Source organism: Schistocerca nitens, chromosome 3 (assembly GCF_023898315.1).
Source record: "Schistocerca nitens isolate TAMUIC-IGC-003100 chromosome 3, iqSchNite1.1, whole genome shotgun sequence".
Classification (NCBI taxonomy): Eukaryota; Metazoa; Arthropoda; class Insecta; order Orthoptera; family Acrididae; genus Schistocerca; species Schistocerca nitens.
In genome coordinates this window covers 572,947,888-572,963,053 of record NC_064616.1, presented here as the reverse complement: position 1 = coordinate 572,963,053, position 15,166 = coordinate 572,947,888, and the positions used below count along the sequence as shown (strand labels likewise).

Here is a 15,166-nt window from a genome sequence, read left to right as displayed (position 1 = left end):
CATTCAGGCCTGGTGACTTATTTGTTTTCAGCTATTTCTGTTGCTTCTCAGTGCCAGGAATTCCTCCATAAGGGAGTGCGACAGTCAAATGATGGTATGTCTGTAAGATCCTACTGTGTTAATCATCTTTTAAATGTGAAATTTAAAGCCTAAGTTTTCCTTTTGCTATCTTTTATTGCCACACCAGATTGGTTCTTCAAGCAACTGAATAAAAGCCTTCAACCTGCTTAGTACACTTTTCAGTTTAGGTGATAGTTTGAGGTTATCTGATGGATACTCAACAGTTGATATACAGAGAGCGAAACCAGATCATATACAAAGCAAAGACACTTAGAATGTCAACATTTTAACTGTAAATTGCCAAAGCATTTGTAACAAATTCCCTGAATTTACCACCCTCCAGCAAAGCTGTTGCATTCAAATTATATTCAGAAAAGAGTACCAGAATTCTCTTGGGTTCTCTGCAAGATCTTTTCACTGACAAATTATGGCGGAGTTTTTGTATGCTCTGCACATCAGTCTATGTATAGACACACAAATTTTTACTAACTTTTGTCTTCCGACATTTACTCGTTCTTATGTGAACCAAGTGTGCAACAATCTTCTGTCCTCAGCATTTTCTGAAATTTATTATTAAACCCCAGTGAGTCTTTTCCACCCTTAATCCACCTACCGAGAACATACATCTTGGAGCACAATTTATAATCTGTTTAAACTTTGCCCCTAGTTCCTCTATACCCATCATATTGGCACTAAATGATGTCCATCAATGTCTAAATAGGGTGCTAATAACTACTTATCTGCTGTATCCAGCAAAAAAACCGTTCTAGCCTTCTTGACAGATTTATTAACTTTAGTAACTGTCATTGATGTGATGACATCATGATTGCTGAAACCTGTCTCTATACTGACACTGTTGATACAGTCAGGCCTGTTTGTAGCTATAAGTTCTAAAGTAATTCCATTGAGTGTAAGTTTGTTGAACTAGCTGCTTGAGACAGTTTTTGGAAAATGTGCTCAGAACTACTTCACAAGACTATCTGCCCATACCACCTTCAGTGAATCCATAGAAATCCTAGTCTGTACTTCATAGGCTACAGTCGTCTCCAGCTAACATTAGATGAAATGAATTGTTGATGGCTTACGGCTACCAGCCACAAATTGGTTTTAGAATACTTTATTCTAAAAGCACTGTTGCTGATTTTGAATTTTTCACAATTCACCAACAGGTGGTTTTTTTCTGCGCTTTCATGAAAACAAATTATGCATTGGTTTCCTCTGAGTTGCCCTGGGACAAACAATAATTCTAGGGCAATTCAGAGGAAACTAGTGTATAATTTGTTTTGACGAAAGCATGAAAAAACCATCTGATGATCAACTGTGAAAAATTCAAAACCAGTAATGGTGTTTTTTGGATAAAGTAATCTAAAAACAATTTGTGGCTGGTTTCTGTCCACCATCAGCAATTTATTTCATATAGCAGTCACAGTCTCCAACCGTTTCTTCATTCGACAAACCTACAATAACTTTAGGTGATTGTGGTACTTCTGCATTGCTGAGCACAGACTTTCTTGGAATGATTCTACAACTGATATGATGTAATTGAGCTGCCAGAAAAACGTCTGATGACAAGTGGTTAGACATGTCCAGACAACTTCACACTCGGACACAATTTTGACCTTGATGGACACAATATTTTTGTCAATTGCAGTGTACATCATGGTTCCTATTGCATCTAAGCTGTCTTTTTGATATATGTTCCATGCCTTGTTAAATACACTATGTGATCAAAAGTATCTGGACACCTGGCTGAAAATGACTTACAAGTTCATGGCGTCTTCCATCGGTAATGCTGGACCAATATGGTGTTGGCCCACCGTTAGCCTTGGTGACAGCTTCCACTCTTGCAGGCATACATTCAGTCAAGTGCTGGAAGGTTTCCTGGGGAATGGCAGCCCATTCTTCACAGAGTGCTGCCCTGAGGAGAGGTATCGATGTCAGTCGGTGAGGCTTGGCATGAAGTCAGCATTACAAAACATCCCAAAGGTGTTCTATAGGATTCAGGTCAGGACTCTGTGCAGGCTAGTCCATTACAGGAATGTTATTGTCATGTAACTACCCCGCCACAGGCCATGCGTTATGAACAAGTGCTTGACTGTGTTGAAAGATGCGGTCACCATCCCCGAATTGCTCTTCAACAGTGAGAAGCAAGAAAGTGCTTAAAACATCAATTTAGGCCTGTGCTATGATAGTGCCATGCAAAACAACAAGGTGTGCAAGCCCCCTCCATGAAAAACACAACCACACCATAACACCACTGCCTCCGAATTTTACTGTTGGCACTACACACGCTGGCAGATGACATTCACCAGGCATTTGCCATCCCCACACCCTGCCATCAGATCACCACACTGTGTACCATGATTCATCACTCCACACAACGTTTTTCCACTGTTTGATCATCCAATGTTTACACTCCTTACATCAAGTGAGGAGTCGTTTGGCATCTACCAGCGTGATTTGTGGCTTATGAGCAGCTGCTCGACCATGAGATCCAAGTTTTCTCAGTGGCCCCTGATGCAGTTTGGAATTCCTGTGTCATGGTCTGGATGATGTCTGCCTATTACACATTACAATCCTCTTGAACTGTCAGCGGTCTCTGTGAGTCAACAGACAAGATCGGCCTGTACGCTTTTGTGCTGTACGTATCCCTTCATGTTTCCACTTCACTATCACATCAGAAACAGTGAACCTAGGGATGTTTGGGGATGTTTGTGAGTGTGGAAATCTTGTGTACAGATGTATGACACAAGTGACACCCAATCACCAGACGACGTTCGAAGTCCGTGAGTTCTGCGGAATGCCCCATTCTGCTCTCTCACGATGTCTAATGACTACTGAGGTCGCTGATATGGAATACCTGGCAGTAGGTGGCAGCACAATGCACCTAATAGGAAAAATGTATGTTTTTGGGGGTGTCTGGATACTTTTGATCGGAAAGTGTATTTCAGAGTTTTCTTCTTCTGGTTTCGTCCAGCTCTCACTTCTGAATATAATTTGAGTGTGACAGTTTTGCTGGAGGGTTGTAAATTTAGGGACTTTGTCACAAATTCTTTGGCAGTTTACTATTAAAATCTTGACATTCAAAGTGTCTTTACTTTGTATATGGTCTGGTTTTGCCCTTTGCATATCAACTGTTGAGGTTAATCAAAGAACTTAAAACTATCGCCTAGCCTAGAAAACCCACAAGGACACTCCAAAAGTTCTCTGCTGCATGAGTAGCTGATTCTTCTGTATAATGAATATTCTACAATTATCCAGCCCATATCTCCCTCAAAAACAATAAATCTTACGTAGGTGACAACATCTCAAGTAAAATATGTATCTCTGCCACAGAAGATGTTTCCAAACAGACTGATATATGGCATCATCAGATATCCTTACAAAACAAGTTGTAACACACATGTTAATAATTACTAACCAATTTCATTACTCACTTCCTCGTCAAATGTCCTGGAAAAAATTATGTATGCAAGAACCATTGCACACCCTCTCAAATTAGAATGCTTTGTCACTCTTAGTTTCGATTTAAAAAATTCTCTCCACAGAAGATGCTATTTCTCAATTGATAAATCAGACGGTAAATAATTTAAATGACAAAATATTGCCTACTGGTATTGTTTGTGGCTTATCAAAAGCATTTGATTGCACAATTCACAGTATTCTTCCATAGAATCAAAAATATTATGGTATCAGAAATATTGCTGGTAAATGGAGCATTAAGAAACTCATGGAGTGTACGCAGTCAAATATTATCTTCAGAACAGGGAGTAACCATTACAGATGACTATAGGGGTCAATACTGGTACATGTAAATGATTTGTCTACAGATATCTAAGAGCAGAAATAGTTCTCTTTGCTGATGATTGAAGTCTAATGAAGTAATTTCAACATAATGAAGTAACTTCAACATTCTTGAAAATTAATAACTGGTTCTCTGCAAATGGACTGTCACTGAACATAGAGACATCACAGTACATAAAATTCTGTGCTGCACAAGGCCTGACAACAGCATTATAAATAATGGAGAAGGGTAAATCAATAAATGAAATGGAATATTCTAAATTTGTAGGTGTTTGTATTGGTATGAACCTTGGATGTCACATTTTACAGATCGTCTTACCTGCAACTGCTGTGTTATGGATAAAATCAAATTTTGGAGGCAAAAATGTCAAAAAGTTGACTTATGTATTCTGTGCTAACTCATTGCTAAGAAAAAAAGTGATTGTTGTACAGAAGCATGTAATAGGGATAATATTTGGTGTGTACTTTAGAACCTCTCTTATACAGTTCTTTAAATGGACATGCTGACAACAGACTCACAAAACTTTTGCTACCTAATGAAGTTTGTTGCTAACAATCAATTACAGTTTTGAAACTTCCTGGCAGATTAAAACTGTGTGCCTGACCGAGACTCGAACTCGGGACCTTTGCCTTTCGCGGGCAAGTGCTCTACAAACTGAGCTACCAAAGCACGACTCACGCCCGGTACTCACAGCCTTACTTCTGCCAGTACCTCGTCTCCTACCTTCCAAACTTTACAGAAGCTCTCCTGCGAACCATGCAGAACTAGCACTCCTGAAAGAAAGGATATTGCGGAGACATGGCTTAGCCACAGCCTGAGGGATGTTTCCAGAATGAGATTTTCACTCTGCAGCAGAGTGTGCGCTGATATGAAACTTCCTGGCAGATTAAAACTGTGTGCCCGACCGAGACTCGAACTCGGGACCTTTACCTTTCGCGGGCAAGTGCTCTACCAACTGAGCTACCGAAGCACGACTCACGCCCGGTACTCACAGCTTTACTTCTGCCAGTACCTCGTCTCCTACCTTCCAAACTTTACAGAAGTAAAGCTGTGAGTACCGGGCGTGAGTCGTGCTTCGGTAGCTCAGTTGGTAGAGCACTTGCCCGCGAAAGGCAAATATCCCGAGTTTGAGTCTCGGTTGGGCACACAGTTTTAATCTGCCAGGAAGTTTCATATCAGTGCACACTCCGCTGCAGAGTGAAAATCTCATTCTGGAATTACAGTTTTATTTCAAAACACCACTGACATTCATAAATAGATACTAGAAATAGAAATGACTCACTGAGCCATAATGTGGCATAGAAATGAGTGAGATGTGTAGCTGTCTTTGTCCACCTTCTCACTAATGTAAAAAATTTAATAGATATTAAAATTAATTTCAAACATGAACTGAAATCTCATCTGCTTCACAACTCCTACACTTAAGAAATCATGTAAATAATTAGCATGTTATCATATTTTCAACTGAGAACAAGAGCAATATCACAGTGAAAAACTGTAATCATGAACAGTGGAACATGCAAATAACTAACTCCTATTTCAACTCAATCTATTAATTACTGGAATGGACCAGTGAGGTCTTCAGTGTGAAAGCTATTTATAATTTCCCGTAATATTTTGAAGGCACGTCAAAAGACATCATAATGTGATCCTGCAGGCCAACTCAGTTTGGCAGTAAGTGCTTCTTCCCAAACAGATTTCATTTTATTACTTCCTCAGCTGACAAATGCATTAGCAATCACCTTTTTAGTTACTTGCTGTGCCTTTTTGGTAAACCATTGTGTTACATTTTAAATATAGCTTTTAATATATATTTTACTTGGCTGATTTACTTACATTTATAACACATTCTGCCCCCTGTGGGCCCGGGGATTAGAAAAGGCCCGAGGTATTCCTGCCTGTCGTAAGAGGCGACTAAAAAGAATCTCACACCTCTTGGCCTTTATGTGATGGTCCCCTGTAGGGTTTGACCTCCATTTTTCAAAATATTCCCGAAGAGCGAGCCAATTGGGGAAGGGTGTCTTACTTGGTGCACCGTGTCAATCATGCATTGAGATCCTTAGCCCATGGAATTCTTTGCACCTTATTTCCAGCATGGTAGCCAGTCTGTTGTGGTGGGGTCACCATGTACCCTGTTGGTTGTAGCCCCCTGACTACACAGGGATCGCTCTGCTGATGCCTGCACCGTTAACTCCCCATGTATACCAAGGAGTAGATGCCTGTCACCCTGGGGTATCACGGCTCCCGGCAATGGCCATCCTGCCAGGTGGTCTTTTCTGCGACTGGAAGGCACCCATGGGGAGGTCCCCTGGTCAGAGTGGATGGTATCAGAGCGAATGATGCGCAATGAAGTGTACCACATCATCACTTGGTGGTGATCAAACACCAGCAGTCTCTAAGCGTTCCAAGTCTCAGTACAATGCAAGGAAGTATGATCCTAAATCATTCCCCTCCCTGGCCACACCATTGGAGGAATGCCAGGCTTAGGATGGCAGCGACCATTATTCACCACAGTACCTCGTATGTATGAGAGTGATGGGGACTCTTTTGTCTTGATGAAGCCTCAGTTTTTTGTAGAGCATTTAGAGGACAAGTTTAGGGAGGTGGAGGGCTTGTCCAAAATATGGTCAGGGTCAGTCTTGATAAAAACGGCATCCTCTGCCCAGTCATGGGTATTACTTGCTTGTGACAACCTGGGTGATGTTTGTATTACCATCATGTCTCATAAGAGCTTAAATATGGTCCAGGGTATTACATTACACAGAGACCTTCTTTTGCAGTCTGACGCCAAGCTGCACACCTCTTAGAGCAACGAGGAGTTCATTTCATCTGGCTCGTCCATCAGGGTCCAAAGGATAACCAGTCTGCCACCAATGCTTTCATCTTGGCCTTTGAGGGTGACACATTACCCGAGAAGGTCAAGGTGATGGTCTACCGCTGTGATGTCAGGCCATACATTCCTCCCCCAATGTGATGCTTTAAGTGCTGGAAGTTCGGCCATATGTCTTCCCGCTGAACTTCCAGCATCATATGTCGAAATTGTGGACGTCCATCCTGTCGCAATACTCCATGTGCTCTGCCTCCCATCTGTGTCAACTGGGGAGAGCATCTTTCCCCTTGCTCACCAGACTGCAGGATTTTACAGCAAGAAAGGAAAATCATGGGATACAAGACCCTTGACCAACTGACCTGCACTGAGGCTAAGAGGAAATTTGAGTGCCTACATTCTGTGGGTATGACCTCTTCTTATGCTGCTGCTATGAGAACAGTTGTAGCCCCATCAGTTCCAGTTGGCTCTTAGAACTGGAAGACTACACCTGCCCCCTTGATGGTTGGGGGGCACTTCCCTCTCTGTTGCTCCCACACCATCTACCTCGGGAGCACTGTCCCTCAGACCATCAGGGACACCAGTCCCCACTTCTCAGCCAGAGAAGTGTAAGTCTTCTTTGGCTCCTCTCGCTAGGAAGGGGTCCCTTGGGTCACTCCCTTCCCAGGTTTCTGCTAGTGGGAAAGATGACACCAGCCAGTGGCTGAAGTGCCCAAAAGCAGCTGGTCATAGGGCTTCACGATTGTCCTCATTTCCTGAGACTGAATCAGTGAAGCCCTCACAGCCAGAGAAACCCAAGGATCAGCAAGAGAAATCCAGAAAGAAGACACCCAAGACCAAGGGAATTGTGGTGGCACCCACACCACCGCTGCCTACAAGCTCTGCGTCTGTGGATGAGGTGAAGATTCTGGCGTCCACCAAGGACCTAGATCTTGCCAAACCCTCAGACACAATGGATATAGCCTGCTCAGGAAATAAGTCGGTGGCAGCAGGTGACCCTGAGACATAGACTGCCTCATTGAGTGTTTCATGCCTTCCCAGTCTCACGATCATGTCATCCTCCAGTGGCATTGCGGCAGTTTTTTTCACCACCTGGCTGAGCTACGGCAACTGTTAAGCTTTACACCTGGTTTCTACATTTCCCTTCAGGAAATCTGGTTCCCAGCAATGCGGACCCCTGCCCTTCATGGCTACAGGGGATATTACAAGAACCGTAGTGAATATAATAGTGTGTCAGGTGGAGTTTGCACTTATGCCCTAAACTCAGTATGTAGTGAACTTGTGCCGCTTCAAACTCCTCTTGAAACTGTCACTGTCAGGATAAGGACGATGCAGGAAATAACTGTCTGCAACGTATATCTCCCTCCAGATGGTGCAGTACCCCTGAATGTACTGGCTGCACTGATTGATCGACTCCCTAAACCTTTCCTATTTTGGGAGATTTTAATGCCCATAACCCCTTGTGGGGTAGCACCATGCTTATTGGCCGTGGCAGAGATGTCGAAAATTTACCATCCCAACCCAACCTCTGCCTCTTAAATAATGGGGCTGCCACACATTTCAGTGTGGCTCATGGTAGTTACTCGGCCATTGATTTATCGATTTGTAGCCCAGGACTTCTCCCATCTATCCACTGGAGAGCACATGATTGACCCTTGTGGTAGTGACCATTTCCCCATCTTCCTGTTACTCACCCGGCGTCATGCCCATGGACACCTACCCAAATGGGCTTTAAACAAGGCACACTGGGTAGTATTTACCTCTGCTGTCACCGTTGAATATACCCCACATGGTGCCATTGATGTCGTGATTGAGCAGGTCACTACAGCGATCATTTCTGTGGTGGGAAACGTGATCCCTTGTTCTCTAGATTGCCCCCAGTGAAAGACAGTCCTTTGGTGGTTGCTGGAAGTCACTGAGGCAATTAAAGACCGTTGGTGAGCTCTACAGCAACATAAGTGGCACTTGATGAAATAAATCTTGGGTGAATGTGCATAGGACACAATATTTCGGCAATCGACCACGTTGCCATCATCAGGTGCGCTGATGTATTGACCAGCAGTGGGCCGGTGCCAGTATATATAGGACTCTTGTACACAGAGCTCACACCATTTCTGACAGGGACAGTCTCCAACAAGAATTGGACCCTCTGAAGACCGTGTTTTGGAGGAACGGTTACAAGGAAGGGCAAATTCGGAAGGCTCTACATCCCACACCTGGAGCACCGGCGAAAACTGAGTATGAACCTCAGGAGGAGCGGCCTTGGCTATTATTCCATTTTGTGGGGCCTTATCCGGAAAAATTGGACACATTTTACGTAAACACCAAGTGAAAACAATCTTCTGTCCTCCAAGCAAAACCAAGAGTCTCCTTGGTAGTGTCAAAGACAACCTTGGTCTACGTAAATCAGGGGTTTATCAGATACCTTGCCAATGTGGTAGTGTATACGTAGGGCAGACCATTCGTACCATTGAGGACCGATGGCGAGAACAGGAACGGCACACTAGACTGCAGCAGCCCAGTAAGTTGGCAATCACTGAGCAGTGCCTGTCGGAACTCCACAGCATGGATTATGACCAAACCAAAGTCCTGACACAGACTTTCAAAGACTGGGACTGTGTCATCAAAGAAGCCATAGAGATCAGAGTAAGGGAGCCACAAGTAAATCGTGACAGTGGTTACATCCTTAGCAAGGCGTGGAAACCCGCGATCACCTGGACTAAGAAGAAAAAGCACATTTCCCAGAGTGTACCGACTTCGGGGGAGGAGGAAAGAATAACGAGAGTGGTGCCGGCAGACCCTCCTGAATGAGAAGACCAAGGACGCAGCGCCCAAACGGCAGGAGAACAGACGCTGTACCTGGACCACGCGTGGGGCGCGGAGTGCACCGACTCATAGGAAGCGCCTGAGGGAGGAGCGGGAGGGGGATTGTCCTATATATACTGGTGCCGGCCCACTGCTGGTCACTACATCGGTGCACCTGATGATGGCAACGTGGTCAATTGCCAAAATATTGTCTCCTATGCACACTCATACCAGGCTGTTCACCCGAGATTTATTTCGTCATAAAATACGCCTGGAGAAATTGAAGAATCACATACGTGGCACTTTTACCTAGAGCACCTAATAGTCTTTAAGTGACTCTGTGCCCACGTTCACATGCTTATAAAACAATGGAAACGGGAGTGTTTGGAGATGCACGTCTTGACCATTGGATGCCATACATCACATTCCCGAGTCTGGACGAAGATCAGATTTCTTTTTGGGTACCAGACCACAACAAGTGCACCTGATGTTAATATCAATGCCGTGCTGTGTACCGACGCAAACACAATTGCTGAGCACTTTGCTGAGCACTATGCTCAAGCTCCTGCATCAGAGGACTACCTTCCCAGCCTTTCGCACTCTGAAATGGTGGATGAAAAGGAAAGTCCTCTTGTTCACTACATGCCACAGTGAACCCTATAACACCCCATTTACAGAGTGGGAGCTCTTCAGCACCCTTGCACACTGCCACAACACAGCTCCCGGGCCAGATCAGACCCCAGTCAGATGGTGAAACATCTCTCGTCTTGACTACAAGCGATACCTTCTCGTCATCTTCAACTGGATCTAGTTCAATGGCATCTTTCCATTGCAATGGCAGGAGAGCACCACCATTCTGATGCTAAAACCCAGTAAAAACCCACCTGATGTGGATAGCTATTGGTCCATCAGCCTCACCAACATTCTCTGTAAGCTGCTGGAATGTATGGTGTGTTGGCAGTTGGGTTGGGTGCTGGAGTCACATGGCCTACTGCCTCAATATCAGGGAGGCTTCCGCCAGGGTCGTTCTACCACTGATAAACCTGTATCCCTCGAGTCTGCCATACGAACAGCCTTTTCCAGATGCCAACACCTGGTTGCCATCTTTTTTGACTTATGTAAAGCATATGAAATGATCTGCCAACATCATATCCTTGCCACATTGTATAAGTGGTGTCTCCAGGGCCTGCTACCGATTTTTATCCAAAACTTCCTGTTGCTCCATACTTTCCATGTCCAAGTTGGTGCATCCCTTAGTTCCACCCATATTCAGGAGAATGGCATTCTGCAGGACTCCATATTGAGTGTATCTCCATTTTTAGTGACCATTAATGGGCTAGCAGCAGCTGTAGGACTGTCAGTTTCCCCTTCTATGTATGCGGATGACTTCTGTGTTTTGTATTGCTCCTCCAATACTGGTGTTGCTGAGTGGCACCTACAGGGAGCCATTCGCAAGGCACAGTCGTGGGCTTTAGCTTATGGCTTCCAGTTTTCAGCAGTGAAGTCATGTGTCATGCTCTTCTGTCGGTGTCGTACCATTCATCGAGAACCAGAACTTTAGCTTAATGATGATCCACTCTCTGTAGTGAGGACATGTCAATTCTTAGGACTGGTTTTTGATGTCCGACTGTCTTGGAAACCTCAGCTTCGTCAGCTTAAACGGAAGTGCTGGCAGCACCTGGGGTGCAGATCACTCTACACTGCTGCAGCTCTACAGAGCCCTTGTTCAATCCCACCTTGACTATGGGAGTCTGGTTTATGGTTCGGCAGCACCCTCCGCATTGTGTTTACTCAACCCAGTGCACCACTGTGGTGTTCGCCTAGTAACAGGAGCTTTTAGAACGAGTCTGGTGGAGGCCAGAGTCCCTCCATTGTGGATCTGATGTGCACAACTGCTCACCAATTATGTTGCACACGTTCGTAATTATCCTGAGCATCCGAATTACCATCTCCTTTTCCCACCCACGGAAATTCATCTGCCATATTGGCGGCCCAGGTCAGGGCACATGATTGCATTTTGCGTGTGATCCCTTCTCTCAGAACTGGAGTCCTTCCTTCTACCACCTCTACTTGAGGTCCATTCACATGCACCTCCATGGTGTACACCTCGGCTGATGCTTCATCTGGACCTTTTCCATGGCCCTAAGGACTCCATTAACCCCACCGATCTTCGCTGTCACTTCCTCCAGATTCTTAACGTGTTCTGGGTCTCTGAAGTTTTTTACACTAATGGCTCAATGGTTGATGGTAATGCTGGCTTCACCTATGTCCACAGAGGCCATATTCCACAGCATTCTTTGGCTGATGGCTGCAGCGTATTCACTGCAGAGCTTTTGGCCATATCTTGTGCACTTCAGTACATCCGTTCCTGTTCTGGTAGGTCGTTTCTTCACTGTTCTGACTCCCTGAACAGCTTACAAGCTATCAGCCATTGCTATCCTCACCATCTTTTGGTAGCGAACATCCAGTAGTCCATCTCTGCCCTGGAGCAGTCCAATCATTCAGTGGTGTTTGTGTGGGCCCCAGGACATGTCGGAATCCCAGGCAACAAACTTGCTGACAGGCTGGCCAAACAGGATAAGCAGACACCGCTCCTGGAGATGGGAATCTCTGAAACTGATCTGCGTTCTGTCTTATGCCGCAAGGTTTTTTGGCTTTGGGAAATGAAGCGGCATAACAATATTCACAACAAACTGTGTGTCACTGAGGAGACTGTGAATGTGTGGAAGTCTTCTCTGCGGGCTTCTCACAGGGGATCAGTTGTCCTTCGTCAGCTCTGCATTGGCCATATGTGGCTCACACGTAGTTACCTCCTCTGTCACGTGGACCCACCTCAATGTCACTGTGGCTCCCAAATAACAGTCGTCCACCTCTTGCTGGACTGTCCACTTTTAGCCACTCTGCAGCAGTCTTTTAACTTTGCCAGCACCCTACCATTGGTGTTGGATGACAATTCCTTAACAGCAGCTTTAGTTTTACGTTTTATTCGTAAGGGTAGGTTTTATCATTTGATCTGAGTTTTAGCGCATGTCCTTTGTCCCTCTGTGTCCTCCACCCTAGGGCTTTTAGGGTGGAGGTTTTAATGTGTTGCAGAGTGGCTGGCTTCTCCTTTTTTATTCTCATGGTCTGACAGGCATGGTAATCTGCTTTCTTGTTTTTAATCTCTTCTCCCTGTTTCTTGCATCTCTCTGTGGTGTTCTTGTCCTGTTCTGTCCATTGTAGTGTTTGTTGTCCTCCTGTCATTCTTCTGGTTCTTCCTTTCTCCTGTTATTGTGCCATATGTCTTCTTTGTTTTCTTTTTTCCCTTGGGTAATTGTTCTACTAGGAACAAGTGACCGATGACCGATGACCTTGCAGTTTGGTCCCCCCACCCCCTTTTTAAACCAACCAACCATAGAACCATAACACGTTCTAATGATTTCGTTACATTCTGAATTATTGGTGTGTTTGTGTAGGGTTTAACATTTCTTTTTCTTTTGTCAATACGAATTCATAGCAGTACCTGCATTTGCATACCTGAGAGCTAAAGCAGTATGAGCGTAATTTCCACAATTGTAACATAAGGCCATATTTTCAATATGCAAACACAGATTTATTTGTGAAAGAAGGGCAGCAGTCCTGCTTCACCTCATGGTTAATTTAGTTGTTCTTAATAGGGTGCATGTCCATTTAACACTGCCTAAGTTGGTCATGACCTGGAATTGCCTCCCATCTTCCATGAATGAAGCAGTGTCTTAGTGTCACAAACACAGTCTTACAATGAAACTGTGGAAATTGGACGTATGTGCCTTTACCTCTTAGATGTGGTATTAAGGTCAAATGATTCAAACATTTTCATTATTACCAAAGGAAATCTTTCCATAGTTAACCACTTTTTGCATGTACTGAAAATGATGATGCTGCATTCTTCAGTAAGTCTTCCTATATTTTAGTTTTCACTGATTGCATAATGTTTATTCAGTCATTTTTAGGCTCCAGTTCTTTTTCTAATAGTCTATAAAACCACTATCCAACACTTATTCATATTTTTGTTTGCCAATAAATATTTCATCACTCATAATTTCCCATCACTCCCTGTGTATTGCAGCATTATGTACTGTTGGTGTGACATCAGTGAGCTAAACACTTGATACATTTTTGCACTATTAATTTTAACATTCACATTACCAAGTAAAGCTGCGAGTATGAGTCATAAATGAGCATTTTGACTAGTAATTAAGATCTCTTAGAAAACCTTCATGATTACAACAAGTAAAAGCTCTTTTCAATGATCTGTAGATGCACAGTTGAATAATTTCCATCTGTGATAACTCACAGAAACTTTAGTTGTTTCAAAAGAATACATTTACCATATTAGGTTTGATTTCTGTTATGTAGTCACTCTGCACCACACAAAATTATGTCCCTAAGTACAACATATTATTTGAAAACATCAAATCCTAGTGGTACATGTTTGTCTGTTGTAAAACAAATATTCATTTACATACAGAACTTAAATATTTTTAGATTATCATTTAGAAGAAACTTCTATTTTTCTCTGTTTGTTGCATTAAGACTGTATATTTTTGTTTATCAGTTGAGCCATCGACAATATATGCAAAAGAGGCTCTTTATCTCATCCTAGAGTTTGCGCGACCTGGCCATCCTTTTTAATCTTCCTCAAACTATCCCTCTCACCTCTACAAAGAAGAAACTGTTAGTTCTGAGAGCTTGGATAGGTTATATACTTTAATATATATGTATCAGCAGCAAGGAAAGTTCTGGCCAGCAATTCCATCTTATAATTTTATATTATTCTTGAGTCAATGTTCCTTTTGATATAATTGAACAATTGTCTTTTTTACAGCCCCCCCCCCCCCATTATGCTAGTGGCTAATTATTTGTCCCCATGAACATGAACATATTTAAAAGAAGTGATAGGATAAGTTAGAATAGTAAATACTTGTTCCCTTGACTGTGAGTGTGACAAAGGATGTACTCAAAAATGATATTGACAAGGGTGACATAAGTCTGGAGAGTTAGCCAATTTTGGTGTCTAAAATGAAATTCTGTAATGTAACTTATGAGAGATTAAATGTGGATGCTGGACTATGAGTGAAACTTGGACCTTCACTTTGTTTTAAGATTATGGGAGAGGTAATGTCAGATTGAAGCTTTAATTTGCTCATTTATGTTTGCTTGGGTACCTTAGTTGGTACAGCCTTCCAATGGAGAGTAATGGTCCAAATTTGATGACCTGACTGGCATGTCATTTAATCTGTCAGGAAGTTCCAAGCTTTCATGTATTTCTTGGCTAGTTTTTCACAGCAGCAGAGATGCAATTTTGGCTCCCACCTCAGAGGGAGACTACAAAACACATAACATAAAAGAATTTCTCAAAAGATCTATAATTCTTGAAGTAATCACACACATTTCTTTACATTGAAATTAGTTATGTTAATGTAAATAAGAGGCACTCCCTGAAAAAATTGAATTACGTGATGAACAGAAAACATGTCATAAAAATGTATGTTAAGCTGAAACAAGACAAGCAGCACGAAAAAGAAAAGACACGAATGAAATCCATTTGTTCTTATTTTCTGAATTTCAGGCTGATGAAATAAGTATATTCGGTAGCCAGAAATACCATACAAGCAGCGTTATGTTATTGAATTTAATAGTCATATATA

General features: G+C 43.1%; 1 protein-coding gene across 1 annotated transcript in view; it reads left to right on the top strand.

Annotated features, from left to right (window-relative positions):
- Positions 1-15,166, top strand: part of LOC126249346 (lisH domain-containing protein ARMC9-like) — a 231,761-nt gene that overhangs the window by 201,036 nt on the left and 15,559 nt on the right. The gene's annotated exons all lie outside the window — the stretch shown is intronic.